The 19,970-nt window shown below is 46.6% G+C and overlaps 1 protein-coding gene and 1 non-coding gene across 2 annotated transcripts in view; both read right to left on the bottom strand.

Annotated features, from left to right (window-relative positions):
- LOC117999880 (multidrug and toxin extrusion protein 1-like) overlaps positions 1–7,231 on the bottom strand; it is a 56,937-nt gene extending 49,706 nt beyond the window's left edge. The window contains exon 1 of the mRNA XM_034989285.1: positions 7,168–7,231. The gene's annotated coding sequence lies outside the window, so the exon portion shown is untranslated. The remainder of the gene's footprint in view (positions 1–7,167) is intronic.
- Positions 7,232–14,259: 7,028 nt separating this feature from the next.
- Positions 14,260–14,331, bottom strand: TRNAW-CCA. The gene has a single exon. It is a non-coding gene; the product is annotated as a tRNA-Trp (tRNA).
- Positions 14,332–19,970: the final 5,639 nt, after the last annotated feature.

Below are 19,970 nucleotides of genomic sequence, written 5' to 3' on the forward strand. Positions count from 1 at the left end.
TAAGAATAATTCCTACTCGGTCTATTCCCATAAACTTTTTTTTTTTTTTTAGATTTTTTTTTAATGTAGTCTCCACCCCCAACGTGGGGCTCGAACTCACGACCCCCGAGATCAAGCGTTGCATGCTCTACCAACTGAGCCAGCCAGGTGCCCCTCTATTTCCACAAACTTATTGAGAGGATCAAAGGATAAAATGTGTATAAAAGCGCACCACGAACTCTGCTGAGGGATGCAAATACGAGCCACCCTCCTCCTCTCCAAGATGTAAGGAGTCTTCAAGATTCTCTGGATGGCTCTGTGTACCCTTTATGACTATCACGGCAAACTGTCCCGTCTTCCTCTGAACACCTTCAGTGATGGACCTCATGATTTGTATCGGTTTCCTGGGGCTGCTGAAACCAGTTGCCACAAACTTAGTGGTTTAAACAACATCGATGTATTATCTCACAGTTCTGGAGGTCAGAAGTCCAAAGTACGTCCCACGGGACTACAATCAAGGTGTTGGCCCAGCTCCATTCCTCCTGAGAAGCCTCAGGAGAGAATCCATTTCCTCGCCCTTCTTAGCTTCAGGAAGCTGTCCATGTTCCCTGGCTCTAGGCTTTTTCCTCCATTTTCCAAAGCTAGTAACACAGATTGAGTCCTTGTCAAATCACATCACTCTCCACCTGCATCCTTAATTCCCCTTGGCCATGTGATATAACCTATTCACAGATTCTGGGGATTAAGACGTGGACTTCTTTGGGGGCCACTGTTCTGCTTAGCATACCCCAGAAGAAGGAGGCTCTTCATTATGCTGCGACATAATATAAAATCCCCACCCGCCAGTCCTACTTCTGCTTTCACACTAAGTGTGACTTCTTTGCTTCCCACATGATAGTTCTGGAATGATCTGAGCCAAGGATACTGTTTCTCCCATATCTTTTCTGTTCCAAAAAAAAAAAAAATTCTGTAGTTTCTTCTGGGGTGTGTGATCTGTCATTGACCCCCTTTCTACTGAAGCCCCCACATCCTACAAAAGTTGAGGTGTCTGGAACCAGTGATGTATCGCCGGGTATAGTCTGTTCAGAGAATCCCAAACTCCCTTCATTAGGAGGCTGGGAAAATTGGCGAAGAGTGGACAATCTTTACCAACCCCTTTGATGAATTCTTTTGAAAAAAAGAATCGCTGTAGCTCAATATACATAAATAAAAGTGCACAGATCATGGTTGTCCAGCCTGGTGAATTCTTGCAGAGTGAACACACCTAGGTAACCCATAGCCAGATTAAAGACAGAACATTACCAAGCCCCTCAAAGCCCCCTTGTGGCCTTCTAGTCACTAATCTCCCCAAATGAATCCACTATCTCGGCTTTTAGCTGCATGTTAGCGGGTTGAACTGTGTCTCCCCCACACTCCGCAAAAGGTGAATCCATGTCCTAATCCCTAGAACCCACGAATGTGACCTTATTGGGAAAGCTCTTTGCAGATGTCATTAAATTAGCCATCTGGAGAAGAGCTCATCCTGGATTACCCGGATGGGCCCTAGGTCTAATGACAAGTGTCCTTACAGGAGACAGAAGAGGAAAAGACACACATGGAGAAGGGCATGGGGAGACAGAGGTGGAGACTGAAGTGAGATGGGCATGGGCAAGAAACACCTAGAGCCACCAGAAGCCGGAAGGGGTAGCGATGGATTCTCCCCTAGAGCCTTTGGAGGGAACAAAGCCGACATCTTGACTTTGGACTTCTGGCTTCCCGACTGTGAGAGACTGAATTCCTTCTGTTGAAAGTCATCAAGGGGGGCAGCGCCTGGGTGGCTCAGATGGTTAAGCGTCTGCCTTCGGCTCAGGTCATTTTCCCAGGGTCCTGGGATCGAGTCCCGCACTGGGCTCCCTGCTCAGCAGGGAGCCTGCTTCTCCCTCTGCTTCACTCACTCTCTCTCTCTCTCTTTCTGTCTCTCATGAATAAATAAATAAATAATCTTACAAAAAAAAGTCATCAAGGGGGGCGCCTGGGTGGCTCAGTTGTTAAGTGTTTGCCTTTGGCTCAGGTCATGATCCCAGGATCCTGGGATCGAGCCCCACACCGGGCTTCTTGCTCAGCGGGGAGCCTACTTCTCCCTCAGCCTGCTGTGCCCCCTGCTTGTGCTCTCGCTCTCTCTCTAGCAAATAAATAAATAAAAAAGTCACCGAGTGTGCAGAGATAAGCCATTAAAACCCTGGAAAATGAATACAAGCACAGATTCACTCTTTTCTACTGATGTAAAAAGAATTTAGACAGCACGCATATTTTGTGTCTGACTTCTTTCATCCACCATTATCTCAGCGGCGAGCTTCATCCGCGCTCAGGTGTATAGCGGTAGTTGGCTCATTCTCACGACTATATACTAATCCACTGTCGGAAAATGCCCCTGGGCAGGGCAGGACATTTCCATTTGCTGCGCTTCCTCACCAACGTGTGGAATTTCTCATTTTGGCCATCTCGGTGTATGTGTGTAGTGGTAGTGTATTTTGCTTTTAATTTCCATTCCCCTAAGGATTGAGATTTGTCATCTTTTCACATATTTTTTGGCCACTTGAGCATCTTTTTTTTTTTTTTTTATTTGACAGAGAGAGACAGCGATAGAGGGAACACAAGCAGGGGGAGTAGGAGAGGGAGAAGCAGGCTTCCCGCTGAGCAGGGAGCCTGATGCGGGGCTCGATCCCAGGATCCTGAGATCATGACCTGAGCTGAAGGCAGACGCTTAACGACTGAGCCACCCAGGCGCCCCCTTTTTTTTTTTTTTAAGATTTTATTTATTTGTCAGAGAGAGACGGCACAAGCAGGCGGAACGGCAAGCAGAGGGAGAAGCAGGATCCCTGGAGCCCGATGCGGGGCTTGATCCCAGGACTCTGGGATGACCTGAGCCAAAGGCAGACGCTTAACCAACTGAGCCACCCAGGCGGCCCAAGCATCTTCTTTTTCATCATCTTTTCTGTATCTTTCTACTGGGTGAAAGTTGCCTATGTTTCTTACAGATTATAAGAGTTCCTCATATATTTTAAATATAAATCCTTTGTGGACTATATATATATATATTACAAGTATATACCACTATTCTCTGAGTTGCTTCTTCCTCTCTTAATTTCTTCTGATGAATTTGAGGACTTTAAAGGTCAAGAATTTAGGTCTTAAGGGAACTAAAATTCTACAAAAGAAGGGAAGATGGTACTTTCCCATATAACATACAACACCACACCCTTTGGATTTTTAGCACTTGGTTAAAGAAAGCCAAGGGCAGCAGGCATTTGCACTGGCTTGGAAGAAGTTTAAAAGAGGGTTAAAACACAACATCAAAGATAGATGACTATCCTGCCCTTCATCCCTCCAGTCCAGAAAGTTCTGTGCAGCTACAAATAGCAACTTGGAGTCATTCATCTAAGGGACCATGTTTGTAAGAATCACAAAGACCCTCAAATTCTTTTTTTTTTTAAGATTTTTAAAATTTATTTGGCAGAGGGACACACAGTGAGAGAGGGAACACAAGCAGGGGGGAGTGGAAAAGGGAGAAGCATGCTTCCCACCGAGCAGGGAGCCCGATGTGGGGCTCGATCCCAGGACCCTGGGATCATGACCTGAGTCAAAGGCAGACGCTTAACAACTGAGCCACCCAGGCACCCTCTTTTTTTATTTTTTTAAAGATTTTATTTATTTACTCGTCAGAGAGAGCACACAAGCAGGGGGAGGGGCAGGCAGAGGGAGAAGCAGGCTGAGCAAGAAGCCAGATGTGGGGCTCAATCCCAGGACCCTGAGATCATGACCTGAGCCGAAGGTTAACCATGCTTAACCCACTGAGCCACCCAGGTGCCCCTGCCCCCAAGAATATTAATAACAATGACAACTGAATTGTGTCCCCACCAAAACTCCCATGTTGAAGCTCTAACCCCCAATGTGACTGTATTTGGAGGTAGGGCTTTTAGGATGTAATTGAGGTTATAAAGGTGGGGTCCTATAAAGACTGGTGCCCTAATAAGGAGACCGCCTGCATTAGAGAAAAGTCCATGTGAAAAGACAGAGCAAGATGGCAGCCATCTAAGAGCCTCAAAGAGGGTCCTCAGCAGGAACTGAGCCACCCGGCACCTTGATCTGGGACTTCCGGCATCCAGAACTGTGAGAAAATAAATTTCTGTTGTTTAAGGCTCCCAGTCTATGGTATTTTGTTATGGCAGCCCAAGCTGACTAATACAACAATCATAAAAATGTCATGTCATTACTCATAATTTGACATAATGACATTTTTTTTTTTATAATAGAATTAGCCACTGCCATATTCCAGGGCTATGCTAAGTGCTTTCATCCATAATCTCCTAATCTTCACAGCAATCCCAGAGGGGTTTTTAGCTTCTTCAGAGGGGCTCCTTTAGGGTTTGAATGGCTAAGTAACTTGCCTGAGGGTAAGTGGTTACTAAGCGGCAGAAAGGGGACTGGAAATGACTTCTGCCTGATTCCAGAGACAGTGGAAAAATAGAAGGTCATAATTTAATATCAGATAATTGAGAGACAGGAATACCCAGCAAATGCACTGTGTAAGCCGGCTGTCCCCAGGCACAAAGCAACAAAAACAAACCCCATGTTTTCAGATGTGGGGATTCAGAAAAGGTACCCTTCATCTCCCTCTTGTCAGGAGCAGCTTCGACCCAAGAGTCTATGAAATTTCTACATTAATCATGATTCCAGGAGTTTTGTTCTCTAAAGTGCCTCAAATCTATTTAATCTAGGTCAGAGGAAAACATGGGAGCAGCAAAGTTGGAGAGAGCTAGAAGGGCTGTAACAAGTAGCCAGTAAAATCCTTGCATTCAGCCCATTGGACGGGGGCACCTGGGTGGCTCAGTCGGTTAAGCGTCTGCCTTCAGCTCAGGTCATGATCCCAGGGTCTTGGGATCGAGCGCCGCATCGGGCTCCCCACTCAGCGGGGAACCTGCTTCTCCCTCTCCTTCTGCTGCTCCCCTTGCTTGTGCTCTCTCTTTCTCTCAAATAAATACATAAAATCTTTAAAAAAAGAAACTAAGGCTCATAAAAAAGCAACTGGCCAAACTAGGATTCGAATGTAAATATGTTTAACTTCAAAGTTTATCCTTTCCACTAAGAAACACGCATTTCATCTATTTTAAAATATCAGAGACCAGACATCATGTATGATAAAAAAAGCAAGAGACTCAAGCTCCATTCAATCACAAACTATCCCTATTTTTCCAAAGTAAAAAAACAAAACAAAAAACCAACAGGTGAGTTTCAAATATTTTCATTTTCTCACCTTAAAATTCTGTTTATAGGACTTGCTAAAAATGGAATTTGAAGAGTTGTAAACTATTTCAGTGAGCAAAGTAAGGCCGTTAGATAGAATATAGATGCATGTGATGCTTATAATATGTAATATAAACTCTTAAAAATAATATAAAATATTTAAAACAGATATAGCACCTGCTTGCTGTGCTATTCCTAGTTGTAAAGTAATGACGTCATCTGGGAAAATTACTTTTCATCCCTTTGCACAGATCCTGTCTGTGAGTCTGTCCTGAGGCTTCCTCTGGGTTGACTTTGATCCGTGATTTCTTTTTTTTTTTTTAAGATTTTATTTATTTATTTGACAGAGCAGAAGCAGGGGGGAGTGGCAGAGGGAGAGGGAGAAGCAGATCACCCCCACACACTGAGCAGGGAGCCCAACGTGGGGCTCAATCCGAGGACCCTGGGACCATGACCTGAGCTGAAGACAGACACTTAACCGACTGAGCCACCCAGGTGCCCCTGCTAAGTGATTTCTGACCCAGCTCCCCCCTGGGCCAAGGACATTTCATTATCATGACAGCACCTTGCAATGCGCTCTGCCCCCTACTTCGTTCACTCAGCCGGCCACCACCCGGACCCCCCAGTCCAGTGACCAGTGCGCTTATTTGGCTTTTCTATTCTCTGAATAATAGGTTTTGACAGCACCCCCCAGGACGCAGGAAGACTTTCCCAGGGAATCTGTGACAAGGTCAGTTTTAAGGAACTGATTTTCCAGACTCTCAATTTCCTTGTTACAACCTCCCTGCCCGAGAAAAGCGCTGTGGGTTGAGTGTTCCTTTTGGTTGTCTTTGCCCTTTCTGTGTTCAGTCTTTGTCACCAGAAAAGCCACCTTCTCCCTTGGGTGCATTGCCCCAGGGTGTAAAAACTTCGGAAGTGCCAAGTAAAGAGGCAATCTGACCATTTCAAGCTCTGTTATCAAAACTTGTAATACATTTGTGTGGTTTGTATGGGCGCTGTGCTAATATGAATCAGTGATAATTCAATCCCAAAGAAAAATTGTTAACGCTTAGACCTCTAAGGTCTCAGGAAATAGGCATTTTAATTTTCAATTTCAATTTTTTTTTTAAAGATTTTATTTATTTATTTGAGAGAGAGAGAGAATGAGAGACAGCATGAGAGGGAGGAGGGTCAGAGAGAGAAGCAGACTCCCTCTGCTTTTGAGCAGGGAGCCCGATGCGGGACTCGATCCCGGGACTCCAGGATCATGACCTGAGCCGAAGGCAGTCGCTTAACCAACTGAGCCACCCAGGCGCCCTAATTTTCCATTTATATTTGCGTTTTTGCGGAGAGAAGTATGACAGGGTGGTAAAATAAAAGACATCCAGCATGAAAGTATATATTGTCCTAAATTTGTGGAGGGAGGAACGGAAATACAAAGAGAAAAAGGAAACATGCAAAATTTCTAACCAGTTTGTTCTTGTCTCTTTTAAATGTACCATAGTATCAAATCGTGGTGGTGTTTATACTTCATGGGCTATATTTAGAAAATGATGTGACTGCTGATTTTAACATGTTACTATTTATAACACGCTAGCTCTTTTTTTTTTTTAATTATTTATTTATTTATTTGAGAGAGAGAGAGAGAAACAGCATGAGAGGGAATAGGGTCAGAGGGAGAAGCAGGCTCCCCACTGAGCCGGGAGCCCGATGTGGGACTCGATCCCAGGACCCTGGGATCATGACCTGAGCCGAAGGCAGTCGCTTAACCAACTGAGCCACCCAGGCGCCCTAACACGCTAGCTCTTGCAACGATTTTAAATTATAATAAAAGTGTTAGGTGCCAACTAGAAAATGTGCACAGGTTACATCGTTTTCCGGGAAGTCTTTTGGGGTACTGAAACAGAAAAGCTCGGAAGTACTCACTGAGTCAGAGGAAAAAGATGTTCCAAGTTCACGGCCCAATTTTTCCTGGGTTTACCACTTGCGCCCTCTGCTGGTGAGCTGCATCTCTAAGGCGGCCGCGCTGTCCTCCTGGTCTCTGCATTTCCAGCCATGGTCAAAATCCTGCAGGTGGGGGGCCCTGATCAGAGCCGGGGTGCCTGTGGTTGCCACTGTGGGTAAACCCGTTTGGATTAGCACGATCCCTTCACAGCCCACAGGGCACAAAATCACGCGGGCAGGTAGGCAGCAGAATGCTCTCCCGTCCAAGTGCTGAGCTCACGTGACCTTCCTTTCCTGGCTGATCTAACGAGGAGTTTCTGGCTTTGAACATAGTAATAATGTTGGAATAATAATAATAATAATAATAATAATAATAATAATAATAATACCCAACACCGCTGTCCATGGTGTTTACTATGTGCCCGTCGCTCTTTGAAACACTCTCCATAAATTCACTCACTGATAAATAAATAAAATCTTTAAAATTAAAAAAAAAAAGGGGCGCCTGGGTGGCTCAGTCGGTTAAGCGTCTGCCTTCGGCTCAGGTCATGATCTCAGGGTCCTGGGATCGAGCCCCACATCGGGCTCCCTGCTCAGCGGGGAGCCTGCTTCTCCCTCTGCCTCTCTCTCTCTCATGAATAAATAAATAAAATCTTAAAAAAAAAAAAATTCACTCACTGAACCCTATGAGGTAGGAACCTTTACTGTTCCCATTCTCCAGAGGAGGGTGTTGGGCACGGAGCGGTGAAAATTAAATAAAATAAGCTGCCCAAGTCACACGACTGATCAGAGATGCAGCCAGGATGTAGATGCAACACCCCCCCGCACCCCATTTGGTACACTTGCCCCTTTTCTTTACCGTTCATGGGGGGAAAAATGAGAAACACAGGCACAACGACAAAACCTTCTATTTCCGTAGTGCGCTTAGGACACTTCAAAATATATCTGGGTTTCCCTTGGTCACTTTTTTTGCCTTTTTTTTTTTTTAAAGATTATTTATTTATTTATTTGAGAGAGAGAATGAGATAGAGAGAGCATGAGAGGGGGGAGGGTCAGAGGGAGAAGCAGGCTCCCCACCGAGCAGGGAGCCTGATGCGGGACTCGATCCTGTGACTCCAGTGACCTGAGCCAAAGGCTGTCGCCCAACCAACTAAGCCACCCAGGCGCCCCTTCCCTTGGTCACTTTTATCTCTACTCTTTGCCCCTGTCAGTTTTGTGTATCGCCTGGAGATAAAGCAGGCAGACGTCGCTCTGTTTCGTTCTGACATTCAGCTTCTAGAATTCTCCCCAGTAAGTAAGGGCAGCTCAGGGGAATGAGGTGGTAGGGACCCATCCACAGCTTGCTGGGCTGAGGTCCCCCCGCCCCTCCTCTGAAGCATCGAGTTCAAATAGGACGTGGGGAGGAAACAGAAAGCAGGCTCGCTGCCGAATTCTCGAAGCTTTGGTTGCACTTCTGCGCTGTCTACTGAAGGAGCAGATTCTGATGCCCAAGCATATTCCATCTCTCTGGAGCCAAGGACAACAGGATGCAGTCATGAGTCCCCTGGAGAGTCCCACCAGGGTGTTTGAGCCTGGAGCCAGCAGACCTGAGGAGAGGTAGTGCTAATCAGCACTTGGGGACGGAGGGGGCCCTGCAGAGAAGGACACTTGAGGGGTTCTGTGAACCTCCACTGAGACCACAGGTTGCGGTGGCCCCATAGGGAGGCAGCTCGGGGATAAACTGCCTTTGAGAGGCTGAATACACGAATGCACGATGGCCAGGCCAGATATCAAAGTAGAACTCCAGGGGCGCCTGGCCGGCTCAGTCGGTAGAGCATGCAACTTTAGAGCTTGGGGTTCTGAATTCGAGCCTCATGTTGGGCACGGAGATTACTTAAGAAAAAAAAAAAGTAGAGCTCCAACTCACAATCTACCTCTCATGACAGTAACCAGCCCAGGAAGGCTGTAAGTGGGACTTGTAGGAAGTCAGACTGCCATCTCTGGTAATAATCCAGGAAGCCAAACATGACCTCTAGAACAATCAGCCCCAAATGGCCAGGACTTGATTAACCACTAACAGCTTCCCTGAGTTTTGTCCCTGCCTCCGACTTAGGATCAGCCAGACAAAAACAAAGCTGCACCTGTGACCAGTCATATACGACACCCCAGTTCTAGTTAGCCTGCTTCCAGCTTCCCCAGGCCGCTGTAAATCTCTCCCACTGCCCCCTGCCCACCTCTGGGTCTCGGCCGAAACACAGGTGCTGGTGGCTGAGTCCCTCCTACAGCAAGCTCAGAGTAAATGGCCCTTGTTTTTCGCATTTGGTTGGTCTTCATTCATGTCCACACTTCTTCCTTTCCTCCTCCAGTTGGTCCTCCACATCAGCCAAACTCAGTTGGAAGCCAGAGGGCGAGGGTCACACGGATGGGGGCCACAGAGGAGTCACATGGGAAGGTCACATACTGGGTCAGATGCACAGGTGGGCTATGAATGGTGACATAATGAGTGGGGCACCCATGAGAGAAGTCACATTAGGACAAGGTCAGGGACAGTGGGTCATGCAGGTGACATACAGAATTCACACATGCAGTCGTATTGGGCTTCCAAGTGAGCCCCTGTTTACTCCACCCAACCCCACACCAGCCACCGCCAGGGGCATCCCATCGCAGAGCTCTTAGATGTTGAGGTCAGAGATTTTGTTCTAGAAACCTGCTCTCTGCCTGACCTTTTAGCTGTCCCGGGTCCCTCAGTGTGCATGCCTGACTCCCTGCCCTTAAAAACTATCCATGTGCCAATGTCTCTTGGAAGGTCTGTCTGTATCCTCAAGGAGGACAACACTCACTGATGTTCATAACTTTTTTTCTTTGACTAGGTAATATATTCATAATATATTCATATATATTCATATACTCAAAAATCTAAACAACATATAAATTGAATGTGAAATGTTTTGTTCCTACGTTTGCCCCCTTTCACCTTATTCCTAACGGGTTGTTGGTTGATTTTATAAAAACGATTGGTTTCTTTTTTTTTTTTTAAAGATTTTTTATATTTATTTGACAGAGAGAGACAAAACAAGAGAAGGAACTCAAGCAGGAGGAGTGGGACAGGGAGAAGCAGGCTTCCCGCTGAGCAGGGAGCCCGATGTGGGACTCGATCCCGGGACTCCAGGATCATGACCTGAGCCGAAGGCAGTCACTTAACCAACTGAGCCACCCGGGCACCCTACTTATTATTTAAACCTTGATGATTTTTTTGTCTGCATACTTTAGCTGATTTTTTTGTCTGCATACTCAATCAATTATCTCTACTCTGGGGTTAGTGATTATCCTACATTTTAATATACTTAACGTGGTTCTGGTTAATAAATATCTTTCCTTTCAAAAAATAAAACCACTTTAAAAGGCTTTACTCCCAGATCACGTTGACTCTGGCTTCCATGTTATTCTTGTCCAGTACTGTAGTTCTATTTTGCAAATCTACACATTTGTGTTATTTTTTTGTTTGTTTCTGTATGGTCAAGGTTTATTAGCTAACCCTCATGTTTACCATTTCCTTTACTCACTGGGTCCTTCTTGCCTCTCAGACCTTCCGTCTGGGATTGTTTTCCTTCTCCCTGAAATATACCCCTCAGAGAGTCCTTCAGGGAGAGCTGCTGGGCGTTCCATTTGTTTGAAAATATCTCTATTTTTTTTTTAAGATTTTATTTTATTTTATTTTTTAAGTAATCTCAACACCCGATGTGGGGCTCGAACTTAACAACCCCAAGGTCAAGAGTTACATTCTCTACCAACTGAGCCAGCCAGGTACCTGAAAATACCTCTATTCTTTTTTTTTTTTATTTTTTTAAGATTTCACTTATTAATTTGAGGGAGAGGGAGAGGGAGCATGAGCAGGGGGAGGGGCAGAGGGAAAAGCAGACTCCCCACTGAGCGGGGAACAGACGTGAGTCTCCATCCTAGGGCCCCAGGATCATGACCTGAGCTGAAGGCAGACGCTCAACCGACTGAGCCACCCAGGCGCCCAAAATATATCTATTCTTGAAAGATAACTTCCCAAGTACATAATTCTAGGTTGGCAATTGTTTTCTTTCAATGCTTTGGAATTATAGATTTATTTATTTATTTATTCTGGGGCGGGAGGGGCAGAGGGAGAGAGACCCAAGCAGACCCCACGCTGAGTGTGAGCCGGACATGGGATTCAATCTCACCACCCTGAGATCACAACCTGTGCTGAAACCAAAAGTCCCATGCTTAACCAACTCTGCCGCCCAGGCATCCCAGTGCTTTAGAATTAATAGTGCACTTCTGGATTTCACGGTTGCTGCTCAGATTTTGGCTTCAGTCCAACTCTTATTTATTTTTTTTTTGTAGAGAATTGGCTTTTTTAAAAAATTTTTATCCCCTGGTTGTTTTAAAAATCTTTACTCTCCATATTGGGCAGTTTCCTTATGTTATATACAGATATGGGTGTCTTTTTCCTTATCATACTTGGGAGATAGAGTGCTTCTTGTGAGTGAGGACTCATGTCTTCCATCAATTCTGAAAAGTTAGTAGCTACCATTTCTCCAAATACTACCTCTCCCCTATGGTCTGTCTCCCTCAGGGAACTCCATTTAGGCTAAGATTAGACATTTTCATTCCATCTACAGTATCGCTTCATTTCCCCCCATATTTTGTATCTCTTTGCCTCTTTATTTGCCTTCAGTGTAATTTCTTTAATTCTACCTCTGTATTAGTTATCTATTGCTACATGGGAAATTAACCCCAAACCTTAGCATCTTAACATTTATTATTTCACACAGTTTTTGAGGGTCAGAAATTCAGGTGTGTCTTAGCTGGTTGGTTCTGATTTGGGGTCTCATACGAAGTTGGAGTCAAAATATTGGCTGGGGCTGCAGTCATCCAAAAGCCTGACTGGGGAATCCTCATGAGGTTGTTGCCTGGAGGCTTCAGTTCATCATCAAGTGACCCTCTCTGCAGGATTTCAGAAATGCTCTTGCAACATGGTAGCTGGCTTTCCTGGAGCAAGTGATCTAGAGAGAGGCAGAAAACCACAGTTCTTTTATGACTAAGTGTCCAAAGTCACACATCATAACTTCTACTTTTTCTATTTGTTAGATGAAAGGCATTAAGTTCAACCCACACTCAAGCGAAGGAGAATTAGGCATCATCTTTTGGAGGGAATGCCAAGATTTACAAACATATTTTGAACCACCAAGATATTTTATTTCATTAATTACTTTTTTCGGCCTTGTCTACTCTGTTGGATAATACACCCGTGTGTTTCTAATATCAAATATTAAATCTTTCATTCCTAGAATTTTCTTTCTAGTTATTTTAAAACATACCGAGTCATTCCTATTGTCTCTTGTTCTGTTAATTTTTTAGTCCTCTCTTTTATTTTTAAAGGATTAAACATATCCATTGTGCCCTCTGTATTTGAGAATCCCCATATCCGAAGTCTGTGGATCTGATTTTGCTGGTTCTTACACAAAAGGTCTTCTCTCTTAATTGATTTTATTTTAAAACAGGAGTGTATTTTGACTGGAACTTTAAAACTAGAAGGCCTGTTTTGAGGGTGTATTTCTTTTAGGGAGAATGTACCCCTACTCCCACCAGCATGCTGTGGGTCCTACTAACCTGGGAAATTATAAAATACTTTCTTTTTTTTTTTTTCTCCAAAGATTTTATTTATTTATTTGAGAGAGAGAGAATGAGAGAGAACACATGAGAGGGGATAGGGTCAGAGGATGAAGCAGACTCCCTGCTGAGCAGGGAGCCTGATGCAGGACTCGATCCAGGGACTCCAGGATCATGACCTGAGCCGAAGGCAGTCACTTAACCAACTGAGCCACCCAGGTGCCCTATAAAATACTTTCTTGAGGTGGAGGTTTTGGACTATGCAGGTAAAGTGAATTCTGACCTGAAACCCATGTTTCATATTAGATTCTATGTACCCTCTAACCAGATTTAATTAATGTTAACATTTTGGGGGTGCTTATTTATTTATTTAAAGATTTTATTTATTTATTTGACAGAGACAAAGCGAGAGAGGGAACACAAGCAGGGGGAGTGGGAGAGGGAGAAGCAGGCTTCCTGCTGAGCAGGGAGCCTGATGCGGGGCTCGATCCCAGGACCCTGGGATCATGACCTGAGCTGAAGGCAGACTTTTAACTCCTGAGCCACTCAGGCGCCCCTGGTGGTGCTTATTTAAAAAAAATAAATAAAAAGTGAGACTCTGCCACCATCCCTTCTTCCTCCTCATTACCCAGAGGTAACCACTATCCTAGAATTGGTGTGAACAATGCTCATCCATATTTTAATATGGATTTATAGCAAGTATGCATCATTAACATATACAGTAGGTGTTGAAATTCTTATGCAACTTGCTTTTTTCCCTATACATCTCTCTACTGGTGGACAGGTAGCGCTTTTTTGGCTTTGTTTTTTTGTTTATAACTATTAGCAAACAATATTGAGGTGAATATCCAAGCCTATGGCTATGGCTAAATCCACAGAGCTTTCTGCAAGTGGTGTATACAATCCAGATGAGAGGGAACATTTGGGGCGGAGGGGGGAAAAGAGACGGTCGGGGCGAGCAAGAAGACACCTGCAGAAGGCACCCAGTCCTTCTTGGGACGGAGGGGCCACTTCCTGGACGAGAGAACCCCCCCCCCCCAGGGGCGAATTCAATCTTCCCGCAGGCGGGTGTTCCGAAGGGCCCAAGTGCGTTGGGGGAGGGGAGGAGGGAGGCGTGGGGAGGAGGATGGGCGCTGGTAACCCCAGGGGCCAGCGTTGAATGGGCAGGGGGTGCGCAGCGCAGGGCGGCCGCCAGCGCGCGCACGGGGGTCACTCTGCACTGGCCGCGGCGCCTCCTATCGGTCGCCAGAAGCAACCTCTGCCTCTCGCAGTCGCATGCGGAAAGCCTGCATGCGCGATGCGGGGACAAAAGAGCGGGGTTTTCTGCCTGCTGGGAGTAGAACGAGGGTCGCCTGAGGCCAGATTTCTCACATTCGGGCCTCTGCAGCGCTCCTCCCAACCCCCGTACTTGGGGGGTGCGGGGTGGGGAGGAAAAAAAAAGAGAAAAGGGAACCCTGACCCCGACGTGACTTGAACACGCAACCTTCTGATCTGGAGTCAGACGCGCTACCATTGCGCCACGAGGTCACAGCGAGCGGCGACTCTGCGTCGCTAAAGACCTCGCCGCGGCGGCACCGTCCCGCGGCTCTGAACACCTAGACCGAGAGGCGCCCGATCCCCCCGCCCCGCCCCCTCCCCCCCCCCCCCGCCCCCCCCCCCCCCGCCCCCTCCCCCTCCCCCCCGCGCACACTGAAGGGGAGGAGCGCGAGCCGCCCAGCTCCTCGGCTTCCGGGAAACCCGCGCGCCGCGCCGCCGCCCCGCCCGCCCCGGCGGAGCCCCGGTGGCCCGGGGAGGCGGGCGGCGGCGGCCGGCAGCGGGGCCCGCCTTCCGTGGGGGCCGACTCGCCCGGCCCTCCGCCCGTTCCCAACGGCAGCGGCCGCCGCGGCGCGGGTCCGAGGACACTGCGCGGGGTGGCGGCGACCCCCCCCCCCCGCCCACCAGGCCGGCACACGGTGGCCTCGACCCCCAGGCTGGGAAGACGCCACGGTTTTATTCTTTGCCAAGTGTGAAAGGAAACATTTTCTTTGACGAGGGTCACACCGATATCGGGAGGACATTTCGAGTCCTTGGAAACCCCAAGAGGTCGCCGGAGGTCGCCTGCTCTTATGATCGTACGCGGTGATTCTTTTTGCAGAGTGTTATTGGCGGGGTATAATCCCGAATAGAGTTTTGATCTTTGAATTGAGGGATAGCACCCACAGGGGAAATAGCCCTACATTCTCACGAAGTGTAAAATACATGTGTGTCCGGCACCCAGATCAAGAAAGAGAACATTAAAAAAAAAAAAAGAAAGAAAGAGAACATTAGCAGCTCCCCTTCTGGTCACAAATTCATTTTTGAGATGGGATTATACTGTACATAACCTTTTGTCAGTGTCCTCGGTTGTCATTATATTGCGCACGTATTTTAGTTAATATTTTTTCTAGCATGGTTTTAAGCGGCTCATTGTCCACCTCATGGGAGTCTTAAGTCCCTGCTTTTGGAGAGAACTTTTTCCTTTTTTTTTTATTAAATAAGAAAGATAAAATTATTAAATAAGTGAGTAAATAAGCTCTTGAATTAAAAAAAAAAAGGCCATTAATAATAGCACTATCCTGGTCTAAGAACATCAAGCATCAATTAATTGAATAAGTACAACCCCCACGAGGGCCTGATGTTCTGAGAAGGAACGATCCGGAATGGGCCTCACTCTTTTTTTTTTTTTTTTTTAATATTTATTTACTTATGTGACAGAGAGACAGAGAGGGAACACAAGCAGGAAGAGCGCGAGAGGGAGAAGCAGGCTTCCTGCTGCGGAGGGAGCCCTATGCGGGGCTCGATCCCAGGACTCTGGGATCATGACCTGGGGACCCTGGGATCATGACCTGAGCCAAAGGCAGACAAAGGCAGACGCTTAACGACTGAGCCACCCAGGCGCCCTGGGCCTCACTCTTTGTAGGAGGGAAAGAGGAACTGTGTCTGGGCTCTCAGTGAAGCCAGTGGGGGGGGGGGTGGGGGGGGGGGTGAAGGGCTCTCTCACTATCCTGGTTACTCGGGGACAGCTCAGGCCACCAGAGCTTCTATGAATCTTGGATAGGAATCTTGGCAATTTTTGTGTTTGTGGCCAGGTGTGAAAATAGCAGGCATTTGGGATTAACTGTGAGTCCTGCAGCAGCTGCCCCAAGGCTATCAGAGAAGCAGAGACCAGAAGGTTCTATCACTGTCCTCAGGGAGGAAGAGTCAGCTAGCCCAAGATTACTGATTCCATCTACGGGTATCCTTATCGCTTTTGATGGCCCAGAGGTAAACTGGACCCTGATTAGGGGAAGGTGTGGGGAGCCAGGGAGTGACAAATGCTTCTCAGAGATCTAAGAAGTGACTGAAATGCTAGAGCTCTGAGGTTTGGATTCTCGGTCAGGCTGATCACAAACTTCCTTCCCTGCTCCCCCGTGAGGTCCTCCACCATTGGCCACATAGCTAAGTCACTGTGAGGAAAAGCCAATGCCTTTCCCACAGAGGTCATGAGTCCAGAATCTACTGGAAGGGATGCTTCACATCCAAGGGAACACCAGAGACACTCTTGAAATCCCTGCTCAGATTTTTGGATATACTTGTCATGTCCCGGCCCTTCTGCCCAGATGTGGAACCAAAAGCCAGTTTTTATTCTAAACTACAGTGTGGTAATGTCATCAGGTGAAGGGATTAAAGAGATTTGTGCAGATAGGGTTACAGGATCCTTTTAAAGACTGGGGCACCTGGGTGGCTCAGTCGTTAAGCATCTGCCTTCAGCTCAGATCATGATCCCAGAGTCCTGGGATCGAGTCCCACAGCGGGCTCCTTGCTCCTTGGGGAGTCCGATTATCCCCCTAGCTTGTGCTCTCTCTCTCTCTCTCAAATAAATAAGATCTTTAAGAAAAAATCCAAGTGAAGGGGATGAGGCAGTCATGCCCATGGGCAGAGTTGAAGCCTCTTATTTATAATTTTGACACTTTGTTCATCTTGGATTTGGCATTAATTTTTTAAAAATATTGTATTATTTATCTTAACTCCTGAGTTTTTTGGCACCACCCACACTCCTTGCATTTTGCACCCAGGAGAGTGTCTCACTGGCCTCGCCCTCATCCCAGCCTGTGGCTCACTGAAATTCTGGGACTGCCCAGAAATCACAAAGGACGGCTTCTTTATTTTAGAACTAAACTCTATTAAAAACAAAACAAAACAAAACAACCCTGTAAAATACAGAAAATTTCAAAATTACGTAACAGTTAATGTCCAATTAAATACCAAAAAAAAAAAAAAGGGTAATCACCAACACTGGCGAGGGTGTGGGGAAAACGAAGATCTATGAGAATTCATGCCAGACTGGAAAAGAATGTCGATCGGTACTAGCTGTGTGGGTTGTGATGTTGACAACTTTTAAAAATGCTTCTGTCCAGGCATTTCCTCTTGTAAAGATGTACCAAAGAAACAGTTAAGGACAAATGCAAAGATGTACCTTCATGATTGTTCTCATCAATATCGTGCTTATAATAATGAAGCACCGGGAGCCATCTTGATGGTTCTGTGGTCCAAGTTCAGTCTGGATTTCCAAGGGAGCAAGGCAGGGAAGGTGGCCTTGTTGAGTGCATGCATGTATGAGTGACTATACGTTTATTCAAGGGATGTGGTAGGGAGAAGTCCACAAGTAACTGCGATGGAGAAGGAAGGCTGCAGACATTATGCTGAGGGCTGTCCCCCCCCCCCCCCCCCCCCCCGAGAAAAATATGTTAACTTTGGCTTTTCAGTCTCTGCTTAGTTTAGCACCATCTCAGACCCAGGCGATTGCTCTCTTAGAAAAAGTTTTTACTTGGCTTCTGTTTCCTAAGGGGCTGAAAATATTCCAATTCTCCAAAGCCCATCAAAGATGTCCTAGATCTTTCTGATAGACACATTCCTTTTCCAGCACATTCCAACAGGGGCTTGACGATGGAGGCCCGAGAAGGGTGGTGCTCTGTGGAGTGCGTTTTCTCTCTATCAGGCAGCTCTGGGGAAACAGCCTCATGGCAGGCCGGCTTCTTGGGAAGCATAGGTGGAGACTGTGAGGAGAGCCAAGAATGTATTTTGGGAGGAACAGTGGTGAAAGGAGGAGTCGTGTCTTTGGGGAGGAAGCTGAACTGGAGGGGGGGTGGGGGGAGCTGTCGGGGTGTGATGCAGGCTCTGCCACCCCGTGGAGAGAGCTTGGGACAAAGACAGCCTGTGGGACAGCAAGCTGCGGTGGCCAAGGCTCACAGTGGGAGGCTGTCTGCTTCCTTCTCCCCTCTTCAGAAGGACAAACGCCCTTGGCACTGATGAAACATTTAGAATTTCATCAGAAATACTCCCTGGGAACCAGTGTGGCACAATCCAGAGCCCTAGGCCAAGGACAGGTCTCCAAACTGTAGCCTCCTGATGACCTGACGTTAAAGGAGAGGGGGAGATGGAAGTTGAGTCTGGACGCTGCAGAGGCAAAAAAAAAGACTGCAGATTTGGGGAGTTTGTGAACCTCAGGCATTTCGATTTTCATGATCATTTGCTTTGATGCTAGGTTTTCATTCTTTGTGCCTCAAAACCTTGATTAGGAAAGAAACCGTCCCTTAAAATGGGAAAATCCAAAGGGATTACAAGTGGAAACAGTTGCTGCTTCTTCCCTCTCTGCCCCTCCCCCTTTTAAATCATCTGTGACCTACTAGGCTTTAGTTTTGCTGAGGAGGTGGTTCTGTTGACACCGGGGAGATTTGGCTGACAAGCCAGGACTTGAATTTTTTTTTTTAAGCTCTATGCCCAACGTGGGGCTTGAACTCACTACCCTGAGGTCAAGGGTTGCGTGCTCTGTGGACTGAGCCAGCCCCGCGTCCCTGGGCTTGAATATCTTTCAATGGTTTAATTAGGTTGCCACGTTTGTTCTTGACCAGAGGAGATTGGGGCAGCATGGATATCCTTTACATTGGAGAAATGGAATTCCAGAAGCAGAAAGTTTTAGGTCTCTTGGGGTATCAGCTGTGGGTGCAGCTAGCAAGAGCCAAGGGTCCTGTCTAGCTAGTCTCTAGGTGACAATAAATGTGACTTTCTCAGTTTGTCTTTGCCTCGCGTGACAATGTTCGCTGAAGTGGTCTCTGGAGATTTTTTCAGCCTAGTTTTCCTAAACCCAAGGGCCATGCTTACTAATGCTCACCAAATGTACTCGAAGGCAACTGCGGCTTAGTGAGTAGGGGCTACGTGTCATGTAGAAAAATATTGGGGTTTGCAACCGATGGCCAATAAAGAATTCTTGAGATGTCTTTGATGCAGAAAGGTGGTTTTATTAAAGCATGGGGACAGGACCATGGGCAGAAAGAGCCGCACTGGGGTCACGAGGAGTGGCCCATGATATACTTTCAAGTTGGGAGGGGATTAGGGACAGTGTAAGTCTCTAAGGAATTTTGGAAGCAAGATTTTCAGGACCTTGAGGGGGCTAGCTGTTAGGAAAAGGTCATTTATTACTGCTTAGTAAATCCTCAGTCATGAGACTCTTCAGATGTGTATCAGTGGGTCATATGCTTGGGGGATGATTGCTAACATGTATCTTGGGGGTGGCAGGTAGAGATAAAGCACATTTCCAGAAGAATTTCTATATGTTAAAGAAGACTTACAGGATCCTGGGGGGTCGGGCTAAGATAGCCCTTAGCAAAGTGTCAACATCGAGGCAGCTGAGCTCCCAGAGGAATGCCACTCTGCCTGTTTAAGGACTTGTTAGTGCGCTGTTAAGTAGTAAGGAAATTTAATTTTTTCTTCTGCCTGTTTCCTACATCATATGTGGAGATTGGCCTCAATGGCAGACAGGGCCTTGGAATTCCAGCAAAGGCAAGACGAAGAAGATGCTGCTGTCTTTTTGTCCATCAACAGATGAATGGATAAAGAAGGTGTGGTATATACATATAATGGAATATTATGCAGCCATCAAAAAAAAAATCTTGCCATTTGCAACGACGTGGATGGAACTAGAGGGTATTATGCTAAGTGAAATAAGTCAATCAGAGAAAGACATGTATCATATGACCTCACTGATAAGAGGAATTCTTAATCTCAGGAAACGAACTGAGGGTTGCTGGAGTGGGGGGGGTGGGAGGGACGGGGTGGCTGGGTGATGGGCACTGGGGAGGGTATGTGCTATGGTCAGCGCTGTGAATTGT

The sequence above is a fragment of the Mirounga leonina genome, unplaced genomic scaffold, assembly GCF_011800145.1.
Source record: "Mirounga leonina isolate KUSES-001 unplaced genomic scaffold, KU_Mleo_1.0 Mir_488, whole genome shotgun sequence".
In the NCBI taxonomy this organism is placed as follows: Eukaryota; Metazoa; Chordata; class Mammalia; order Carnivora; family Phocidae; genus Mirounga; species Mirounga leonina.